This window comes from Rattus rattus, chromosome 5, assembly GCF_011064425.1.
Source record: "Rattus rattus isolate New Zealand chromosome 5, Rrattus_CSIRO_v1, whole genome shotgun sequence".
NCBI lineage: Eukaryota > Metazoa > Chordata > Mammalia > Rodentia > Muridae > Rattus > Rattus rattus.
This window is the reverse complement of record NC_046158.1, coordinates 79,614,884-79,637,787: the sequence shown is the minus strand read 5'-3', so window position 1 is coordinate 79,637,787 and position 22,904 is coordinate 79,614,884. Positions and strand designations below refer to the sequence as shown.

General features: G+C 47.3%; 1 protein-coding gene across 3 annotated transcripts in view; it reads left to right on the top strand.

The window, feature by feature from the left end:
• Nucleotides 1-22,904, top strand: part of Prr5l (proline rich 5 like) — a 169,141-nt gene that overhangs the window by 85,389 nt on the left and 60,848 nt on the right. The window contains exon 1 of one of the 3 annotated variants that reach the window (XM_032903786.1): nucleotides 3,385-3,604. The exons of 1 other annotated variant lie outside the window; for it this stretch is intronic. The gene's annotated coding sequence lies outside the window, so the exon portion shown is untranslated. Of the gene's footprint in view, nucleotides 1-3,384; nucleotides 3,795-22,904 lie in introns of those variants that run through there. One more of the 3 variants, XM_032903787.1, reaches the window with a different exon arrangement.

Here is a 22,904-nt window from a genome sequence, read left to right as displayed (position 1 = left end):
CACGGAGAGAAGCATTGCACGGCATTGCAGAGCTGGGCATGTGGTCCTTCGGGCCTACAGTAAGGCTCATACCACTGCTCCAAGGTCCTCCATGGCAGGCTGGGAGTCTCCTTTAACCTGAAGTTTTCTGATTCAAGAACATGGAACAGCATGAAGGTCAAAGAATATGCATCTAACTAGTCCAGCTGCAGACATGTGCTTTTACTTTCTCCTCCTCATCCCCCTTCCGCCTTCTGCTTCCTCTCTGTCTATTTCTCTCTCTACTCCTAGTCCTGAAAATGGAACGTGATTTACTCAATACATTTTGGGACAGAGCGTGCCAAAGGACAAATCTATGGCTTGACTTGGTAAGTCAGGTTTCCCACTCTCAGTCATAAAAGGGCTGCCCAAGAGTTACCCGTTTTTCTGAAGCCTGGTTTGGGCCAAGTTCCATTTCAGAGACTGGACACTGCGAGGTCTACAGGAGCATGCAAAGAACTAGGAAGCATTCTCCGCCCCGGGAGTGAATGTTTAAATGGCATGATCCGTGTTGAATGCTTCTGAACAGGATCGATTCTTGGGAAGAAGAGACAGTGCTCACTGGACAGTTTTGTTTGCTTTTTAATTTGCAAAGTGACAAGCCTGTGAGACTAGCGTTTGAGAAGTCCTGACTTACACCAAGATACTGCTTCTGGTTTGAAGAAGATTCTGTTTACAACACTAAATTGGGTGTGGTGGTGATAACCTATAATTCCAGAACTCAGGAGGTAGAGGAAAGGGAATCTGGAGTCCAATGTCATCCTGGGCTATTGGATTCCAGCCTGGACTTTTAGAGCCGTATCTCAACAGGCAAGCAAGCAAACAAACAAACAAAATTAAATCAGCAAAATTTGAAGTTAAAGCCTCTTTAAAGTTTGCTCCCAATGTTTGGATACTTCCCCTTGGCCCCTCCCTTTCTCCTTCTCCGAGATACTTCCTAGAGAAGTACTTCTTCCACAGGGAAGAACCACTCCTCTCATCCTTGGACAAGTTGAGTAGTTAATTTCTCTCTTATTGCACAGTGCCCTGCTCATCATAGGCAGACAGTATAGAATGAATTTAGTTATTGAATATATTCTTAAAGTCTATACCATTGACGTACTATGTGCCTGGCAGAACCATAGTAACTTGGACAAAATCAGTGCTTGCACAAAAGGATTGCCTTTTAGATGGCTCTATGTGCAGGTAGATGCGAGGGGAGAGAGTAAATCTAGAAAAATTAATTTATGTAACATGTAATAATATCACAAGGTAATGGGGGGCTAAAGGGAAAAGGGGGTGTAGTGAAGGGTGTCAGGAGGAAGGAATGAACTGCAATTTTATTTTATGTTCAGACAGAATTTCCTTGCACAGCCTAGGCTGACCTGGAACTTCGGATTCTCTGGTACTGCATTCAGGCAGACAGAATAAAGTAGGTCTCCTTGAACAAAGAACTGTAGGGGAGGAGCCCTAGCAAGGGAGATGCCTGGGCTTAAGGCTATCCTTCCCCTACTGCAGGGATATCAGCAATGACAGTATTCTGTCTTTGTGAGTTCCTGTGAGGTTCTGTGTGCTTCCTCAATATGAATGCCTTAAGTCTTTATTAATGACCCCAGATAACTATTGTATTTACTCACTACAAGTGGGTAAACTGAGGCTTAGCAAATCTTCAGGAATTGGATACCCTGAGGTTAGGAAGGGGGCGCTGTATATACCCTGCCTTGTAGGGCTTTTGGGCTTCTTTCTCTTTCTCCTCCTCTTCTTTCTCTTCCTCCTGAGATCTCTCTATGTAGCCTCAGCAGTCCTGAAATTTGAATGTAGAGAGCAGGCTGACCTTGAACTTGCAGCAGTCCACTTCCCTCAGTGCTGGACTCAAAGACCTGTGCCACCACGTTGGCTAGGCCAGCTTTCACTTCTTGATCACTGCTGGCTCCCCCAGGCTTTCTGTGCCCCCAAGCTGTACTGTGCCCCCTCCCCAGCTATAGAAGGGATTCTTAGGGTGAGGTTTCAGGACTTTCTGCAATCCTGGGTATCCTTTTGAGAATCCTTTAGATTTCTCTATTATCCCTGGACAGCTGAGGGGCTCAGAAGCTCACCTACACCCCACACTCACACTTTAACACCAAAGTGTCATAGAGTTACACTGACAAAACCAAACTTAGTTATAACCAGAAAAGGGTAATATACCTTTTCCTTCATCAAATGTCAATGTGGTTTCAAAGTTTACATGTTGACATGAGGTCGGACAGTGCTTTAAAAGTAGTTCCTGCTCAGCCATGGGGTAAAATTAGGCAAGCAGGGAGTCCTGCAAACAGCTGCATAAAACGAAAGGTTGTTTTGTTGTTGTTGTTGAGCTTTGTTTTGTTTGCTTGTTTGTTTGTTTGTTTGTTTTGAGACTGGGTCTCATAGAACCTAGGATGAAATTGAACTCATTATGTAGAGCATGACGCCCTAAACTCTTGGTCTTCCTGCTTCTACCTCCAAAGTGCTACAGTGATTCTAAATCTTCCTAAGGCCGCGACCCTTTAATACAGATCCTCATTGTTGTGATGACTCCCAACCATAAAATTATTTTGTCACTACTTCTTAACTGTAATTCTGATACTGTTATGTATTGTTTATCAATCTAATAAACAAGATATCTAATATGGGACCCCCACAGGGTCTCGACCCACAGGTTAAAAACCGCTGTGCTAGGACCGCGATTGCTCCACCAACCAGCTCAAATTCTTAGCACCTACAAATTTCCAAAACAATTTTACAGTTTTTGTGACATTTCGAATTGGTTGGTTTTCTGTGGTTTCAGTTCTGAAGATCTGTTGTGTTCGTGAAAACTTCGCTAGGAAATTGAACCCCGGATCCTTAAATTCATTTCGCAACGCTAATGAAGACGCAAACAAGTGTGGAATCGGTTTGAGGACCTGTCCTTAAAACGCATTCGCGCGTGCGCGCCCCCAAGCAGCAACAAAAAACTCTCCCAGCCTCAGAAATGTGCTGCAGAGCTCCAGTCCTTTTTTTATCTGGTCGCACGTACACCTCTGGACTCCAGGAGGAGGGTTTAGCGGTGGGAGACCAATCTCCTCTTGGCTTCATGAAAGGTAGTGCAGACTTCCCTTGATTTGCAGCATCCTCCCCTGCTTTTTAGGACCACGAGCTTGGATTTCCTGAAATTGTTGAAGTGGATTTAAGCGCAGGGTCTTCCGCCTCCTCTTGTTGTTGGAGAGGAGGCGTAGGATGGGGTGAAGCGAAGCGGGGGCGTTGGAGAGAAACCACCGCGATGTGCACCGGACAGGAAAAGTGGGAGGAGGAGGGGGAGGAGGAGAGGAGGCGGCCGTAAGTTGAGAGAGGAGGGAAACAGTCACCAGCCTGATTCTGAGAGCTACGCTGAAGAGAAACCTGAGCAGGACACGACCCAGCGGAGGGCAGAGGTGGGCCTCCGGAGGGCGAGCGAGGCGAGAACAATCCAAAATTGCTGGTTTCTCTCCAGCGAGAAAACTTTCCTTGGGACGACGGAAACTTTTTCCTGCGCGCGCAGAGTCTGGGACAGAGGCGAGCGGCGGGTGTACGCGGCTCGGCTCCTGTGACTCACGCCCGGGACCCCAAGGGGGTGAGTGGGGAAGTCCCTGGAGGGCCTGGAGTCATCCTTCTGCAACTCCTCAGACTCGGAAAATAACTCTCCTGGCGTGATCTGGGGGTGGGAGTGGGAGCACCGGAGACAGCGAGACTGAGGGGAGACTCCGCGTGGTTAAGGAACCTCCGCATCGGATGCTGTAGGCGGGGAGGTAGACTACCAAGAGGTGGGTAAGGGAAAGGGCAGGCCGCCCTGAACCTAATGGGTCACGGTGGGCGAGGAAGCGCTGTGAAAGTTTTTTTTTTTTTGGGGGGGGGGTGAATCCTGCGGAGCGTGGGATCCATAGTAAGCTAGGAGGCAGGAAAAGAATGTGTTTGTCCCATTCTCCCACGGCCGGAGGGGTAGAGTCATGGGTGATCAGGGGGGTACTCAGCTGAGAAACGACTCTCTCAGCCATCCCTTTCTTTCTTGAAGGGAGGCGTGGGAGCCGAGGCAATAGACAGAGAATAGTTGCCCGGGTGCGCTGGGCAGGCCACTGTAGCCAGGGGATAGCTCGCGGGGGACCTAGCCCCTGGTGGCGAGAAGCTCGGGACAGCTCATTGCGACTGTGCTGCAGGCGTTCACGGTGTCCCCTTTCCGCTTCGACTTTCGCGCCCGAGGGGCGTTAGGCCGGGATTTCCTCTGCGCGCCTCGTGTGCGCACTGCGCGTTTTTGCGCGCAGGGGGCGCTATTGGGCCCGCGCCTCGCGACCAGACTCACGGTTCCCAGGGCTCATGCCCTGGACTGAGACAAGGACCAGGTGTGCTTACGAAGGGTCCTGCAGGAATAGATTTTGGGGTGCTCCCCTCGTTGGCAGTAGGGGTTTCCCCGATTCCTACCCGCGCCCTGCTGGGGATCACATGCCACCGCCGCCTCTTCCTCCCCGGTGCCAGAAGCCCGCGTTTTGCTTGTCAGCAGTAAAGTGGAGAGTATTTATAGACGCCACTGCAATCCTGCGGTGTGCAAGGTTTCAATTACTGCGCTGCGTCGCGCCCCACAAGACGAGATGCTTACGCGCAGCGGCTCAGCTACACGTCTGCTGCGGAGACCCGCTTGGAAAACAGTCTCCAGGCATCCCTACTTGGGTGGAGTTTTGGAATTCTTGCCCATGCAAATTCAGATAAGGACCACAGCAGTCAGAGACAATCGCACTTCATCCCATCAGTTTCCCTCAACCCCCACGTCTCTCCCAGCTTCCAGCATGGCATCGATAGCTTTCAGTACTGCTCTTTGGACCATTCATTAGAAGTAATATTTCCCCCACAGACTTCAAAATGTCGTTGCTAGTTCTGCTAAGTTGCTTTGGTGGTAGAAGGTGCTGTTACTGAAAACACGAAGCTGCCACGTGAGTCAGGAGAGAAATGATTTTAGCCACATTTTAGACTTAGTCCCTCATGAGATTCCTTATACACCTAAGGAGGGTATGATGGTCTTCCAGATGGATCCGGAGCAGAGGAGGCCTCATTCCAATACCGAGCTCCAGAAAGGACCATGGTACTGTGGAGAGTGGTGTCTGTAGCATGTTGCCTTCCGGAGATGAGAAGCAAAGATTAACCACGGTACAAAGTTGTCTTCTAGCTCCTCCACTTCCACCCATTGTTCTAGCGTTTTAACCACACTTCTAAGAGCTGGACCTATTACTGTGTAAAAGGAAGCGGGAAGTAGAAACAAGCCTGCTTACAGTAGGTCTAACCTGAGTCTAGCTGGTTTCTGAAGCGTTGAAGCTCATTTCTTTCAGATCTGGAGGGGCGTGGTATGCATTTATTTCAGTGGGTGCGCTCTTAGCGGTATCTTTAATATAGAAACGTTCAGAAAAATCTGGTTCTGATTGTAAACATCTCTTCACACTTTATGATGACACTTTGCATTGAGATGGGTAATATTTCATGACCCTCACCAACATGCTAGTGGAGCACTACTGTGTGCCCACTGGATAAGTGAGTGCACCGAAGCTCAGACAGTGTAAGTAGTCCGTTTTAGGCTGCATGGAGAGGGGATGGAGCTCAGGATAGATTGCAGTAGATTGCCACTTTAGGTTTGGAGGTTGGGAATAGCCTCCCTTTCTGTTGGATTTCTCAGACGTTCACCAGATAATCATATAGTTGAGTACATTTGTGTGTGTGTGTGTGTGTGTGTGTGTGTGTGTGTGTGTGTGTGTCTCGCATGGGTACAAGAAAGAGAGAGAGAGAAAGAGAGAGAGAGAGAGAGAGAGAGAGAGAGAGAGAGAGAGAGAGAGAGAGACGTTTTGCGTCCAGAGGTCAATGTCACTGTCTTGCTCAGTAGATTTTTAGTTTTGGAGTCAGGGCCATTCACTGATTCTGCTAACTGGCTGGTCAGCAAGCCCTGGGACCTCCCTGTGCACAGCTGCACCAGTGCCGGGATCCTAGCAAGTCTTCACATCTGGCTTTTTACATGAGACCTGGGAATTCAAACTTAGGTCCTTATGCTTGTGTGGCAAACACTTTACCAATGAGCCATCTCCACAGCCCGCATGTTGTGTTGTTGTTTTCTAAATGTCATAGAGCAGCACAATTACTGAAAAAGCCCTTCGTCTTGTCGTAGAATACCATCCCAATGTCTACCTGAAAACCTCACACTGATGGGCCTCACCTGAATGCTCCAATTCAGCTTCCTCATCAACTTATGTATGTTCAACATTTAATCCACTTATCTAGAGAAGGTGCAATTCAGTACCACCCTTGTCATCCTTCAACTCTGTTTGCATTTCTCTGTCCTATGATATGAATATGTGTTCCTGTGGCCTTGCTTTGATCCAGTCTTGTACCAGGTAAAACAAATGCAAAATCTTTTCTAAATTGCAGACGAACTCTCTTTAGTCTTTTTTTTTTTTCCCAGAAACCAGAACAGCATAGGATTGAACTAGCATGTGAGTCTCTGTGAATGCACGCTTACAGTGGCTGTCATGAAGGACTTGGTCTGTAGAGGTAACCTGCCTCTATGCAGACTGTAAACATGTTAGAGGCAGTGCGTGTAGATAATGTTCATTACTAATACAGCAGAGTTAATCAATATTTCTGTGGCTGGAATTTGGAGGGAAGATATTTTTGTGTATCCGGTCTAGAATGCAGGGTGCAGCATCTGGGAACAGTGATTACCTGGTAAGCAGAAGGCATTACTTTTATAAGGGAAGTGTCCACATTGGAGTCAAGAAGGGGGCCAGGGACATAGATGACACAAGACAATGACAAGTCATCAAAGATCAACTTGCGATAGTTCACATTTTGGCTGACTCCCATGTTCTCAACATAGTTCTAGTTTGCATGGCTGTTCTTGAGTCAGGAGTCAAGTGATCCAGCAGCATGGGGGCGCTACAGTGGGGAAAAGGAAGGTCACAGGACTCAAAGGCCCAAAAGGATATCCATGGAAGGAAAGGAATGTGGATTGAGAAGGACTCTATATTAATATGGGGAGACGTGGCCCTCAGTCACACAGCTGACTTGGTGACTGTAATGACTATTCCTGGTTGTCAACTTGACTATATCTGGAATGAAGTACAATCCAGAACTGGAGGGTGGTTCAGATCTTGAGGCTGGAAGACACAAGTTTCTGACCTAGATCTTGGCATGGAGATCTTGAGGTAGAGTGGCCATGAAAAGTTTAGGCCCAGGCAGAGTAAATACATGCCTTTTATCCCAGGAGACTGAGGCAAGGAGATCTCTGAGTTCAAGGTCAGCCTGGGATAAAACAAGTTTCAAATCTAGGCACAGTGGCACACACCTTTAATCTGGGCCACACCTTCTGCTCGAGACCTACCGAAGGGCATTGGAAGAAGGAAGATTCACTCTTTGACTGCCCGGACTTACCTTGCCAGTACCTCTGTTGGAACCTACTTCTACAGAAGACCAGCTAAAACGACCAGCTTTGGGAGACTGAGCAACTACTGAATTCTTAGATTTCCCACTCACAGCTGCCCCTTGTTGGGTTAGATGGACTACAGACAGTTAAGTCATCACAATTAATTCCCTCAATATAGAGAGACATCCTGTAAGTTCTGCGACTCTAGAGAACCCTGACTAATACAGTGAACAAGCTGATGTGGGTCTCAGGTGGGAGGGCGGTGGGGAGGTAAGCCCTCCCCGTCCTGGGAGAGCCTTTAGGTATTCTGTGCCAGCTTATAAGTTAGGGAGCCCTGGAGACCCGTTTCCACTCTAATTGGACTTGGCCCTTTGAGGTAACAGTCACTCAGCCTCTCTTTAAATATTCTTTTCTTATGCTTTGCCAGTTTATAGCCTTTGTAGATCAATGCCTGGATTTCGTTTGGGAGAAAGAGAGGGAAAAAGCCCAGAGGTGAGCGATTACCAAATTGGATTAATGTCTGTCTAGTGGAGTTTAAAGAAATACTGCTTGGTCTCTAATTACCATTAACGTAGAGTTTAAACACTCTATTAAATTGAAGCAGGCCTCAAAAAAAACCTCAGTATTTTCAGCTGTAACATATTTTAGAATTTCAGACACTTTTATATAGCATATAAGTGTATAGAGAATATTCTCTTTATAGGTACCTCACTCCACCCAGGTCTTACATTTCCCTAGTAGATAATTCATGACATCATAATAAACTGGCTTCATTTAGAGAACTAGAAGTTCACGGCCAAGTTCAGCTACATTTCGAAGCTTCTGCAGAGCCCAGCTCACTGAGATACCTAAAGGGTGTTGGACAGTGCTGAGCCGCTCTGATGATGACTCCTCTTGTCTGTGGTCTATGGGAGAAGTTGGTAAACGCTAGCCCCAGATGCTGGCCGGCATAATTATGCGTGCAAATGCTCTGTGTGTAATTACGTGTTACGTGGAACTATATGATAACCCATGCTTTTGTCTGTGCCCTCATCCTCCTTCCTCGGTTCTGAGGTGTCAGTAGCAGAATCTCACACACATACCAGGCTCAGGTTCCGCGACACCTCCTGTTTCTCCCTTCTCTTCTTACTTTACAGAACTTTTTCCAACCTTGCTGGTACTTTTTGACACTGGCTGAGTTTTTCGGTTTTGTGGAAGGAGTTGGGTTGCTTACAAATTCAAGGATTAAGGAAAGGACTGTGTTGGATGCCTTTGTTCAGAGCACTGGGGTATTTGTTGGTTTCAGCAGAGCCTGGAACAATAGCTAAAGGTTTATTTCTGTCTCCTTGCTCAGAACCGGGATGCGATCCTACCTCTGGTTCTGAACTATGTCTGTATAAGCTGGCTCTAAGCTGCCTCAGACCCTGTCAAAACCTGCTCCTGACCTCAGCAGCGTAATTCCTCAGGGTAAACCCTTTCATATTTGCTGTTGAGTGCTACATAAATCCTTTGGAACTGACTCATCACCCTTTCCCGGATGTCTCCGGGAGACCAACTAGACTTCTGCAGTCATTTAGAGAACATTTAGCACCAGGCCTCTGTCTCCCCACTCCCCCTCATGGAACCCTGCGGCTATTTCCTTTGTGAAATCTGCAGGCAAAATTAGTGGGTGGACTTGGTAATCCTGGGGTTTGAGGTGATTAAAAATAACTTCTCCTACCCGAAAAACCCTCATGGTGTGACCTTTTACACACACACACACACACACACACACACACACACACACACACACACCCTGCCCAAGGTCAGTCTCAATGCAAAGTTGTTACCTTGTTATTAGTGCTAATGTATCAGATTCCCCAGGAGATGGTCCAGGAATCTATCTGCTCTTTCACCCTTTATTCATGGTGCCATTCATGGTTTCAGTTAACTATAAGCAACCCTAGTATGAAAACGTAAGGTGGGGAATTCCAAAAATAAACAATTCATGTTTAAAATTGCACCCTCCTATTCTGAGAAGTATGTTGAAGTCTTGCTGTTCCACCAGGTGTTGTCCAGCATGCACCTTGTGTGCATCTAAGGGAGGCATTCCAGTACCCCATTGGATGCCTCAAACTACAAAGAGGGATGAACTTTATATATTCCATATTTTTTTTCTAAGCACACATACCCATTGTCTTAACTTCTTTTCCTGTGGCTGTGATAAAGCAACTTACTGAAGAAGGTGTTTACTCTAAGGAAGTGTATATCACATCAGGACGGGGATGTCAAGGCAGCAGGAGCTTGATGAAGTTGACCACATTACATCCACAGAGATACGTGACAGCGCAGGAGCAGAGAGTGATGAACCCACTGTCACCTCCCTTCCTCTGTCTATATAGCTTAGGATCCCAGCAAAGGAATGGTGCCACCCACAGTGGGCAGATCTCTCCACTTCAATTAATACAATCAAGGAAATCCCTCACAGGCATACACATCTCCCAGGTGATTCTAGGTTCTGTCAAGCTCAAGACATTAACTTACACCTATAATAGTTTATTTATAAGTGAACGGATTGATAAAAAACAGAGCAATATACTGCATTAAAGATTTGTGGTTAGTGTTCATTATTAAGTAAAATCAGAGTTACTTGTACACAAGCCTTGCAACACTGTAACAGTGACTCTGATATACCATTGGCCATTACTGAGTTTGCCCTTTGTGTGTGTGTGTGTGTGTGTGTGTGTGTGTGTGTGTTCTTCTATCCCTTTCATCAATCATGACCAATTCTTCTTTTTATTTTCTCTTCACTACGCTCCCTATATGAGTTGTCTTTATAGCCAGCAGAGTAGGTGTTGGATGCGATAATGTCATTCTGTCTTTGTCTTACAGAGAAGGCACTGTCTCCTTTTTGAGCAGTGGTGGCAAATGCTTTTTAATCCCAGCCATTGATAGGGAGAGGCAGGTAGATCTCTGAGTTCAAAGCCAGCCTGACCTACATACATAGTGAGTTCCTGGACAGCTGGGGCTTTACAAAGAAACCCTGTCTCAAACAAAACAAAACAAGACAACAATAAATCAAAAGCAACAAAGGAAGCTCTTACCTACAAAAGTTTGTTTTCCCTTTTCAAAGTCTTACCCACTCTTAGTTCCCACCCTCCAGGGTCATGGGCACGAATGGGCGCCTGTAGTTTTCAGTTGACCTTCGATGGGTCATTTCAGATGCAATCTAACATTTGCCTTTGCTTGTGACCTGACCATCTTCAGCTGTGACCTTGGTGGCCTGCTACAAGGATGGTACTATTTTTAGATGTTTCCTAACAGACTCTGGGCTCACTGCAGGTAGTTTCTTTAGTCTCTCCCCACTCCGCACCCTTCCTCCCCCAGTGGCTTCCTCCACTTAGGTCTTGCTATACACTGGAGTGCTGTTGAGTTACATAGACTTTGGCTTCCATGAAATGGCTGCATTGAGTCCGCTCTGCTCCTTTGCTGAGGCTCTCCCTGACCTGGGCAGAAATTTACATTCTCTTCATTCTTTATGGAAAAGCATTTTATCTCTGAGAGAGGACAGACTTTTCAAAAACCAGCACATTTAATGTGGAGCATATTTCCCAGCACTTCAAAGTGCCTTTGGCTGCCAGGCAGTAGAATTTGACTGCGCCTTCACCCGTCAGTGTTTTATATATATTATGTGTCAGAAATGTAATTTGCTCCATAACGGTGTGTCTCTGCTACTGCCTGTGTCTAGACTTTCTGGCTTACCATGGGATAGACACTGCAAAATCACTGTGAATGACATTCACAGGCCACACCCAAACCATGTGCATTCCAGGAAACTTGATGTTTAAGTGGGGGTGTCAAGGTGAGCATATGGAAGCGTGGTATTTCCCACAGTTCCACTTAACTTGCAGGAAAGAAGGGGGTAATTATACAGTGGGTTTCTGGTCCAAGTAGTCATATAGGTTAGCTTCACTTGCAGGTGGAACTAAGTTACCAGGGTCCTGAGTCCTGTACGCAGTTAGTGGCCTCCTGAGTCGAGGTCAATCCTTGAGCTTGCATTCTGTTTGCTCTGATGTAGAAGACTGACTGAATTTGGACTCGTAGACTCTCTGGCTCCCGGGGAGTGCTGAGAAAGATGCTCATCTCTCTCCTTGGGCCTTTTCCATGTTGTTTGTAGGAGCCAGTGTCTGTCTTGCCCATGCGGTCCTGATCTACATGTCCCTGGAAATGCTAATGCTTAGACAGATCCATGCTGGTCAGCAGTGAGGAAGACAATTTTCTGGCCTCTCTGAAGTAAGAAGGCTGCTCTTCAGGGGATTTGGAAAACAGCCCTTTAACCCCTCATTTGAACGTTAGGTACTTTCAGGGTACCCAATGCTGTTGCTTGGTATCAGATTACAGTGTAAGACCCGGGTGGAGCCTTTGCCTTAAAGGATTGGTCAGACTCAGAACGAACGAGCGCTAAGTGCTAAGTACAAGACTGCAGCTTGCCGAGCTAAGTGCTCTGGAGAAGCAGGTCTCCTGTGAGGGTTGCCCAGGTGAGGTAGAAGCCATGTGCTGCTCACAGGTGGAAGTGAAGGGTGGCGTTCAGCCTCTTGGCAGCCTTTGCAGCCAGCACATGCATGCACATGCATGTGTAAAGTTTAGGAGCCCAGACTTTGGGGTCCTGTAGGATCTGTCTTTGGGGCACTATTGCTAGTTTTCTGCTTTGGGGGCAAGTGACTCCCAGTGCTCCAGTCTCTCCATCTACTACCTAGGAATTATAAAACGGTCAATAAGCTAATAAAAGTAGCTAGCCTCTTTGGATTTTGGTGGAAACTATTGACAATAATAAATGTAAACTGAGGCCTAGTCCATCACAACCAGACTTTAGTGATGGTTAATGTTAATCTAAGCAATAGTAATAATGACAATATATGTGCCATGTTAGGCATTTTATTTGATGAAAAAATTCCATTCTTTTTTAGTTGTCTCTCTCTTTCTTTCGTTCTTTCTTCCTTTCCTCCTTCCTTCCTTCCTTCCTTCCTTCCTTCTTTCTTCCTTTCTTTCTTTCTTTCTTTCTTTCTTTCTTTCTTTCTTTCTTTCTCTCTTTCTTTGAGACAGGATTTCTCTGTGTAGTCCTGGCTGTCCTAGAACTCACTCTGTAGACCAGGCTGGCCTCAAACTCAGAGATCCACCTGCCTTTGCCTCCCCAGTGCTGGGATGAAAGGCATGTACCACTGCCACTGGGCGGTAATCCCACTCTTAATAGTAATAGTAGCTTCCTCCTGTCCTGGCTTTCGTCTGATGGACTGGGGAGCATTCCTGGAGCATGGATTTGGTTTCTTGCATTGGTTTGAGGGGTTTTGCATTGCTGTATATCTCTAAGATAGCTGGAACGCTGTAGGCTCACCCTGACTCCTTGCATCTTTGTGTAGAACACAGAGGGTGGTGAGTTTCAGTGGAAGAGTGGACTCTGGGATGATGGTGAGCTCAGACAGGGAGAAATGGAATTAAGATATGAACTTTGATGCAGTTGTGGGTTGTAGCCCATCGTAGGCTGAGGTTGGTTGAGGTTTGTGCAGTGTTGGGGGCTCTTGTGGGGGTCTCTCAGAGTGCCTACTCTTGATACCTCTGAGTAGGGTCAACAAGCAGGTGACCACGCAGCTGGCCAAACAGAAGAAAATGCTGGTTAGCGGGAGGAGATTTTTTCAAATCCTTAGGGAACTGATAAAGTCAACAGACCATGGGAAGAGAAGTGGCTTGTCCTGGTCTGAAAATGCTTGGTGCCATAGTCTGTTAAGGGATAAAACAGAAATTTTTATGTTTGGTGTTTAAAGGGCCCAGTCAGCTGGATATTTTTGAATTAGTAGTCATCAGTTAGAATTTTTTTTTAAATCACATTTAAGAAAATCTGAGGTCTGGGGAGATGGATCAGAGCAAACATGAGGGCCCAGGCTCACATCTTCAGCCATTACATTAAAAAGCCGACATGGCTGCTGAAGTCTTTAACTCTGGCATTATAGGAAAGAGACAGGCAGCTCTCAGGCTCTTGATAGTCAGCCATGCTAGCCAGAAGTCAAGCTTCCAGCTCAGTGAGAGATTCTGTCTTACTGTCTTAGAGGAACAAGGTGAAGAGGAATAAGAGCAGACACCAGCAGTTGATTTCTTCCTCTGTCCTCTGCTTGCATGTGCATGCATGTACAACCACATAGCCATGCGAGTATAACACACACACACACACACACACACACACTCACACACACACACTCACACACACTCACACACACACACATCACACACAACAACACACACACAGGGACACACACACACTCCCACACACACACACACACACACACACACACACACACACACACACACACACACACACACACACACACACACTCACACACACAGACACACACACACACACACACACACACTCACACACACACAGACACACACACACACACTCACACACACACACACATCCTGGGCCTTCTCTTGGGAAAGAACAGGTAAGACTGGCCTAATAATATCCTAATGTCAAGTTGACTGGGTTGTGCAGTGACAACCTTCTTTGACCCGGGTAGGTACTGTTTAGTAAGATAAGTTGGTCACCATTTTCTCACTCACTGTCCTGGCCAGCGCCTGTTGAGCTCTGTTGAGTCCTCTTGAGTCACTTTGTGTTGCATGTTATAAAGACAAAACAAAAACAGTGTGACAACTCTGTGTGTGTGTGTGTGTGTGTGTGTGTGTGTGTATGTGTGTGTGTGTGTGATGACTTCATCTTTCATTTCCCCTTCCATCAGCATCTACTTCTGGCCCCCAGGTTCCTACCCACAGCAGCCTTGCTGTAGAATTCCTATACCTGTGAATAAAACGGAGTGGGCGAGCACGTGAACAGGTGGACTGTAATTGTTAGCCCTGTACCTTCCGGATCAGAGCCAAGGTTTGTTCCTAACCACCCTCTGAGCACTGCCTTTGAACAAATCGGAAGAAAGATACCCTTCCTTCCTGGCTTGTCTTTTTTTTCTGGGTTGTAGGAGCCACCGTTGATGTCTTTGTTTATGTGAATAAATAACTCAGATTCCTATTTCAAACTCAGAAAGCACAGAAAGGCATGCACAAAACAGACTTCACTGGTGCACCTGCCACTCAGCCATGGCTCCAGCGGGAACGTTTGCTCGGTGTCTGGCCCAGGGTTCTAGAGTTCATTTATGCTCTACAGCAAAGTATAAAACAAACCTCCCAGCTGGTTTATGGCAATGGCAGAATGATATACGCTCAGCTCCGCGGTCATCCTTTCTTTCCAACTCTCCCTGGACAGCATCCATCGCTGCATAGCATACACAGTGGGTGGTGTGTGTTCACAAGGCTGATGGTGATAAGACCTGTGGGGAGGAGGCTCTTCGGTGGTGGTGAGAATTCATCAAGAGGTGAAGGGAAGAAGAGGATGGACTGCAGGCTTGAGCCTGGAGAACAGGGTGGGAGATGTTTTATACAGAGGGCCCAGCATGTGGGAATGCCCTGAGCGGGGAGTAGATGGTGATGGTGGAGGAGATAACACAGGCCCATGAGTTGTCATGCAGTGGTTGGAGGCAAGAGTGTTAGAGGCTGGCCTAGAGTTCAGTCTCAGAACTCTGGGGAGTCTTTGAGATGACATGACTGGTGTGCGTGCTGTGGGCTCTTTGTTGGATTCTTGTCTCATTGCACTTGTAAGTGTGCGACCTCAGATAGAGTTGTCACTGTACCCCCACAGCTTTCTCTGTGTGATGGGCATGGTAACTGAACCTGATTGGTGGTCACTGGGGGAGCCAGGGCAAGGTCTTCCCCAGGCTTTGGGTTGCTGCAGAGTGTGAAATGTGTGACATGTTTCGATTTGAGCACATGTGAGTAGAGGTGTCCTAGTTGGTGACCCGTTGCTATGAAAAAGGCCATGACCAAAAGCAACATAGGAAGGAAGGAAAGAAAGGGTTTATTTTATCTTAGAGCTTATAGTCCATCATGAAGGGAAGTCAGGGCAGAAACCTGAAGGCAGGAACTGAAGGAGACCACAGAGGACTGCTGCCCACTTAGTGCTCACTTCTGTATTGCTGCCTGTTTGCCTTTTTAAAAACAGATTTATTTATTTTATGTATATGAGTACACTGTAGCTGTCTTCAGACACACCAGAAGAGGACATCAGATTCCATTACAGATGGTTTTGAGCCACCATGTGGTTGCTGGGATTTGAACTCAGGACCTCTGGAAGAGCAGTCAGTGCTCTTAACTACTGAGCCATCTCTCCAGCCCGTCTGCTTTAAATACCCTAGTACAATCTGCCTGGGGAGGGGATGGTGCCACCCATGGTGGGATGGGCCCTCCTGATCCATCATCAGTCAAGGAAATGTCCTTCAGACTTGCCTACAAGCCAGTCGCATGGGAGTGATACTTCAGTTAGCATTCCCTCTTCACAGAGGACGATAGCTTGTATCAAATTGACAAAAACCTGACCAGCACAACAGGTACCATCTGCAGGTGCTCCTTGGTCTGTCTTTGAGAGGAGGATGAACGCACGGCAAGTGCCCATGTCTGGTGGGCCCCAGGCACTGGCTCAGCCATTCCCACCATCCTCACAAAGGCAGCCCTGCTGCAGTAAGAGGATGGGTCAGCTGAGTAACCGTGCCTGTGAATGGGGGCTGAGCCCTGGTGAGGCCCGGCATTGCAGGGAGACACTGGCTCCTGTGTTCAGGATGCGAGGCAGGAGCTGCTGAGGACAGGGAGCATGTGAAGTGGGCCGTTTCTGTCTCCCTGGGAACTGGGTTCTCCTCTTGTTCTGGGAGCTTACATCAGACTGGGTGGCTCTGTCTTTGACTTTGTTATTTACACTCAAAGTGGCTTTTTCCTGGAAGCCTCCAGTCATCACCAGCCACACACTTCTTTATTTTAAGCTGCTGTGTCACGATTCTACTTCCTTTTTCAGAGGCCAGGCTGGAGCCTTAGTGGACTTCATTTGCACGTTTATCTTCTTTTGCCCTTGTAGTGCTGGGCATGGTCCCTATATCACTACCCACGACCTGACCCTGTCCCCGGGCCCTGTCGTCAGCCTTGGCTTCAGGCTCCATCTCCATCCCCATTCCTAGGTCCTATCCTCATCTCTATCCTCTCTCCATTCCCATCCCTACCCATGCCCTCATTCTTCAACCCCATCCCTGGGGCTGGGGCCCCAGCCCTATTCTCATCCTCACCCTTGTCTCTGTGTCCCTCCCCATCCCCACGCCTAGTCCCTGCCTCTGTGTGCCACCCACAACCTTTTCTTATCCCCTAACCCCAGCCCTGCCAGCTATGGGAATGAAGAGGGATAACAATTTGTCTTCCAAGAATCCTATGGGCCTTGGGTGAAGAGCTTGCCAAAGAAACCGTGTGGGGCACCGAGAGAGTCAGGCCAGTGATGCCTCCCAGGAGCTCTGTGACCCTCACAGTGATTGTGGACCCAGCACCTCAGATGTCCAGAGAACTGAAGTGAACAATTTAGCCCTTAAACTTACCCATTTAAAGCACTGTTAAGTGACAATTTGGGTAACTTGGTCCTTCAGAAGAGAAATGTAGAGAGACTAGACCTGAGCTGTCTGTGTTGTTGTTGTTGGTGGTGGTGGTGGTGGTAGTGGTGGTATAGACTGGTATGTTCCTTTCTGAGTCTCCATGTTGAAGCTATAGCTTATGTACCTTCAAATGTGTGTAAAGAGAGTGACTAAGTTAAAACAAGGCTGTTTGAGTGGACCCTAGCCAAATTTATTAGTATCCCACAAAATAAGTCATTTAGGCACCTGGAGACTCAGGCTGTAAGAACTTGGAGGGAAGACCCAGAGAGAGGAGGCATTCATCTGTAAGCCAGAGCAAGAGGCCTCAGGATAGACCAACCCACTGACTCCTGGGTCTTGGAGGTCTAACCTCCAGAGCTATAAGAAAGTCCATTGGTGTGACGTGTAGCCCACTGGGCTGTGGTGTTTTGTTATATCAAATTGAGAGGTTAATAGGTTGGTGGTGGTACAAACAATGGGCATCACACTTAGCAGACACTTCCTGTCTATCTTTCTTGTCACCTCACCTAATCCTCATGCCTGCCCTGAGTCATTTTGCCTAGGGTTGCACTAGGAATGATAATATCATCCTGTTTCTTAGCCTGAGCTCCTCCCTGCCTGGACCATTCCCTGGACAGTTATAGGAACCACACTATGCACCTCATAGCCAATCTCACTAAATTCCACAACATCTCCCAAGGAAGCTCTCCTTGATATTCCTGATTCTTGAGGTCGACACTGTAGTTCAGATGGTCCAAGGCTACGCATGCAGTAAGTATTAGGTTCTAGCATTTGCTGTGTCAAGTTACCACAACCCTTGTGGCTTAAAACAACAGAAATTTATTCACCTATAGTTCTGGAGACCCAAGGTCCAGAATCAAGTTGTATTTGGGGGTATATTTCTTTTGGAAGCTCTGGGAGACTGCTGGTTTCTTTCCTCTTCCTGATTCTGGAAGGCTCCCGGCATCCCTTGGCTTGTGGCGGCATCGCTGCAGTCTTTGCCCCTGTCTTCCCATCTTCTGCTGTGCTGTCTGTCTTCTCTGCTCTTTCTTTGTCTTCTTCACCCCACCATTGAGGCTGCATGGACTGCATGTAGAACCCACCAATCCTGGATAACACTTGTTCTTAAGAGCTTAACTTCATCATAGTTTCTGTTGTATGAGGAATACTTATGACTTCTGGGGATTCGGACCTAAAAATAAATCTGTCATGGTGGCACATGCCTCTAACCCTAGCACTTGGGAGGAGGCTCATAAGTTCAAGGACATCCTCAGCTGTATAGTGTATGCAAAGCCAACCTGGGCTGTGTGAGATTTTGTCTAGAAGGCGTCCTCAGTCATTCTTTGTGCCTACCTCTGAGTGACAGGAGGAACCATGACGACAGCTCCTGTGATCCATAGCCTGGAGTGACATAGTCTTGTGGTGGTTTATCCTTTGGAGCCAGGCACATCTCCCCTCATCCCTTTCCTGTGTGCTATTTCTGAACTGGTGTGTGGGTGGATCTTAGAGCCACAGAGTGAAGCTGGCTAATAACCATCAGAGCAGCCATCGGAAACACATCAAGGCCCCAAGACCTACAAATGAATTCATCCTTTGCAGTCCCAGAATCCTGGAGTCTTTCTAAATGTCCTTCCATAGGAGAGTGGCTAAATAAAATGAGAGATTTCGTAAGTGGTTGGTTCAGCCGCCATTCTAATAGCAAAACAGACCAACACAAGATGATATGAGACCACTGTGGTGTACTAGGAGGGAGAAAGAATTAGTCACCCTTGTTTTAAAAAGTACGGCTGTTAAAAGTGAAGTGAGGAGGGCTAGGGAATTGTCTGACAGTAAATAGATTGCCACACAAGTGTAAAGACTTGAGTTTGCTCCTAAGGACCTATGCAGAAAAGCCAAGTCTGCTGGTGTGAGCTTGTAATTCCAGTGCTGAGAAGGCAAAGACAGACAGACCCTGGGGCCTACTGGCCAACCAGTCTAGCTGAATGAACCAAGTCTGGCTAATGAAAGGCTGGCCTCTTGCAAGGGAAAAATGAGGTGGTAAGCTATCAGCAGCTATGACCCCTGTGAGGTACAATAATGGCTGTCTTGGCAAGATATGACCATGGGGTTACCACACCATGGCATGAATGTTTTAGGAGTAACAAACAACATTCTGACATGCTCCATAGGATCAAACACAATCCTAATACTGTAAGTCAGGCCAAAAGTCCATGGTTGGGGAATTGTTAGGCCTTCAGGGTAAACTTCTACCAATTTTTGCTGAACGGACATAGTATCCATGAAAGCAAACGCCATTATCTAGAAGGTGTGAGTGTGGCTTTCTGAGGCAATGCTGTATTTCTCTAGTGTCTGCCTTCTAGAGACTTCTATCTTTAACTGTAAATTAGTGAATCCTAGTCCTCATCAAAGAAGCTTTTTTTTTTTTTTTTTTTTTTTTTTTTTTTTTTGCACAGTGGATGGATTAATGCAGAAACCCACAACTGGTCAGTGTGCAGAGAATAAACAACTGACACACATGCCTGCAGCTGTACACACATGACCATGTACATACAGACACGAAGTTAAATAAACTGAAATTCGCTCCTCAGTTGCACAGAGCACAAATTAAGTGTTGAATGGCCATGTGGCTGTGGACGGCATCACGGACAGCATCAATCTGTGTATCTTATCATCTCAGCTGCCGGGGAGCTTGCCTCAATACTGCAGTCCTCCCTCGCCCCTTCTGTTGAAAACACTGAATATTTTCTTTATGGACCCATGGAAGCAAACACACCATTATCCAGAAGGTGCGAGTGTGGCTTTACGAGGCAATGCTGTATTCCTCCAGCTCCTGGCAGTTCCCTGTCATGTTGAAGTGTGTGTGTTTGCGTGTGCGCCGCGCACATACATGCTTTTCAAGTGCAAATTATAGTGGGAATATTTTGAAATATTTAAGAAAACAAGACAAAACGAGTCACCTGGGCTGATACATTATGGAGCCAGGTTTAAAAGTAGGGCCTTGCTGACCAGCTCTGGATTACTTAAAGCCCTCCAGTCCTAGCTTAATTCTTGTTAAGGGCGAGTCACTCTGCCTCCATTTCTTTACAACCCACCTCCCAACCCCCGCCCTGCTCTGTCTGCTTCCTATAGTTGGGTGCAATGTGCTTATTTGTACGTATACATATTTACTTGTTTATAGAAAAGAGTTGCTTGTAGCCCAGGCTGTCCTTGAACTCCCTGTGCACTGCTGATCCTCCTGTCCCCACCTCTGGGCTGCTGGGATTACAGACAGGCATGATTGCACTGGCTTATACATTGCTGGTGTGAACTAAGAGGGTACTCTTCTGACTGAGCTGCATCCCCATCCTAGGGCTGGGTGAGATTTAGAAGCAGGAGATGTATGGATTTGGTAACGCCTCAGTATCTAAAGCTGTGAGTTACCAAAGGCTTGAAGACACAGAATCCATTTCTGTGACAGTGTCAGGTCCTGGCTGGGAGCAATGCATTGGTGGTGCTGAGGGACGCCTCTAGCAACCAAGGGAAGCATTGCCGTCCTCCCACTGCTGTGTGGGGTGAACTATCTAGAAAGGATGCCAAGCAATGTTCTTTGGTGGATTCGGTCAGTGCCGTGACTCACTCACCACTTGTCAGAACCGTTGTGAGTAGGGGCTCTGGCAGGCCCGAGCCCAGCAAACGTGGCTTCAGCAGGTTTTGCCTTTTACCTCTGTTCCCATTCCCTTTACCTTGCTATACCGTTAGATTATATCCCCAAAGCTAACCACCGAGTCCATTCCCTTATCCGAACACTTCCTCCTCCTGAGGCTGACCACCGAGGCCCAACTACCAAAGTAGTGAAGTCCAGAAATCAAAAGCCCCGTTTTGGCTGCCCTAATTAACATGCCCAATCAAAACAAACCAACCTGTCCTAACACTCCCTCCACACACACTTTGCAAAGTGCTGTTTGTCCACACATGTGGCCCGTAGACATCTGTCTCCTCTATCCAGAGGCAGTCCTTTGTCCCTCGACTGCAAATAGATCTTCTTTGTGCTAAGAACTTGGTCTTGGTGTGTTCCGGGCCACCCTTTTCGTGAGTGCTTTACAATAATTTACTCATTAAAGGATTCACTGTTGGTGTTCCCTCTCCTGGGGAGAAAAATCGAGCTTCAGAGGTCAAATGCCTTGTCCAAGTTCACACAGTGGGTAAGGGTGGCTGCCCAACTGTCAGAGTCTGCATTTCCTTATGGTGTCCTTTCTCTTTTTCTGTTCCTCCTGTCCCAATCGGGTGTGGCCATGGAGTTGATTTTGGTAGTTTACTAATCTCAGGGGTGTGAGATTTAGATTTTCATATGAAGGCTGGCGACTCAAATTTCAAAGTCAGTAGCTTTGATTCGAGGGCCCTGTCTCACCCAGGTCAGTAGTAAAGTGGAACCGGGCAATTGGCGAGGGGCTGGGAAGGCAGGCTGACCTAGACACCTGTCAGTGACGTGCTCCTAGCTATCTGTGTGCCCTTTGGATTTCTCTAACTTAGATGGCATTTGGGGAGGGCTAAATAAGTCAGCTTGGTGATGGTGCCCAGCCTGTGTTACATTCATGGTTAACTCTACCTTTGTTTTAAGCTAAGGCTTGACTATCCAGTGGTGAGTGACTCTCGTGGCCTCCTTGGAGCTGCAGAATGTCTCAGGTCTGACACTGGGGCGTGAATGTTTCTAGTCTGTGCTTGATCCTGTGTCAGAGACTTTGGCTAAGTCATTTTGATCATTTGCTCCACATTTGTTAGTTCTAAGTGGCTGTACTCTCAGGCCCCATCTGTCTTGTCATTTCTGACTTGTCATTTCTGGGTCAGGACAAGCCTATGCCTGAAGGGCCAGCGCCTTAGCAGGTGTATGCAGGGTGTGCCAGCCAACTTTCTTCTGGCCCTTGTCAGCACGTCCCATAACTTCCTCCCACGGTCTCCATGTGAGAGACTTGGCTCTGGGACAAGCAGGGATGGTGTGGACCACATACTCTATTCATCCTGTCATCATTTGAGATGGAAGGGTTTGGGGGCTGCAAAACAAGTCAGAAGGAGCTCCTTACTGTGTGGAGACCCTTGCCTTTGGGTGTGGGCACTGTGATCATTGATTGTCCTTTGGGCCAAAAATTACCTTTATTTATAAGAGAGCAGGCCATGCTCCTGGAGCCGTTCCATGTGACCAGGGCTGCCTTGAGCATGTGTGAGATGATCAGACAGCTTCAGATGGGAGACCTGGGAGTTGTAGATGAACACAGAAGAGCAGGAGCGTCCTTTTATCCTCTGGAGTCTCAGCTCCTAGGAGAAGTTAGGCATGCATGCAACCCCTGACAATGTGGCTGCTCAAGTTTTCTGCTTCCCTGAGCTAGTGCCTCTGAGTGGGTGGGAGCTTCATTGCCTCCATTTAAAGTCCTCACAAAGTGAGTTAATATCCGGTAATTACACAGTGAGTTGCACTTCACAGGCCTTTCAAAGCTGGGCCCAAGGACGCATCCTGTCTAAATAGAGAGGCCTTTCCTGACAAGTGGAACCTCTTCCAGCCAGGGGTTCTGAGGGTTGCCTGGTTTTGTCTTTCCCTCATCACCGGCATGCACAGACCTTTCCAGATTCTGAGGCGTTGGGTGCCTGCTGTAATTCTCTCCGGAATATGACAGGCTTCTGCAACATTTATTGGTCAATTGTGATAACTGTTAATTTGCTTGGTGCACAGGGTTCCCAGGCAGACTATTCAAGAAAATGACATGAGTCTGCTTCGACTCCTGCTCCAGAAGGGAACTCGCCATTCTTCTTCTGAAGCTCGGGCTCATGAGTCCAGTGTAAATAGGACCTTGGCTGCCAGTGCCTCCTCCACGCCTCCCTGTCAGGGTGCATTGTCACTGCCATGGCACTGGCTGCAGTGTCTCTCCCCCGTCCATCAAATGCTGCAGGACTCTTCTTGCCAGCCTGCAGGCGGACTCTCGAGGCTGGAATTTTCCTTTTCTCTCCTCATT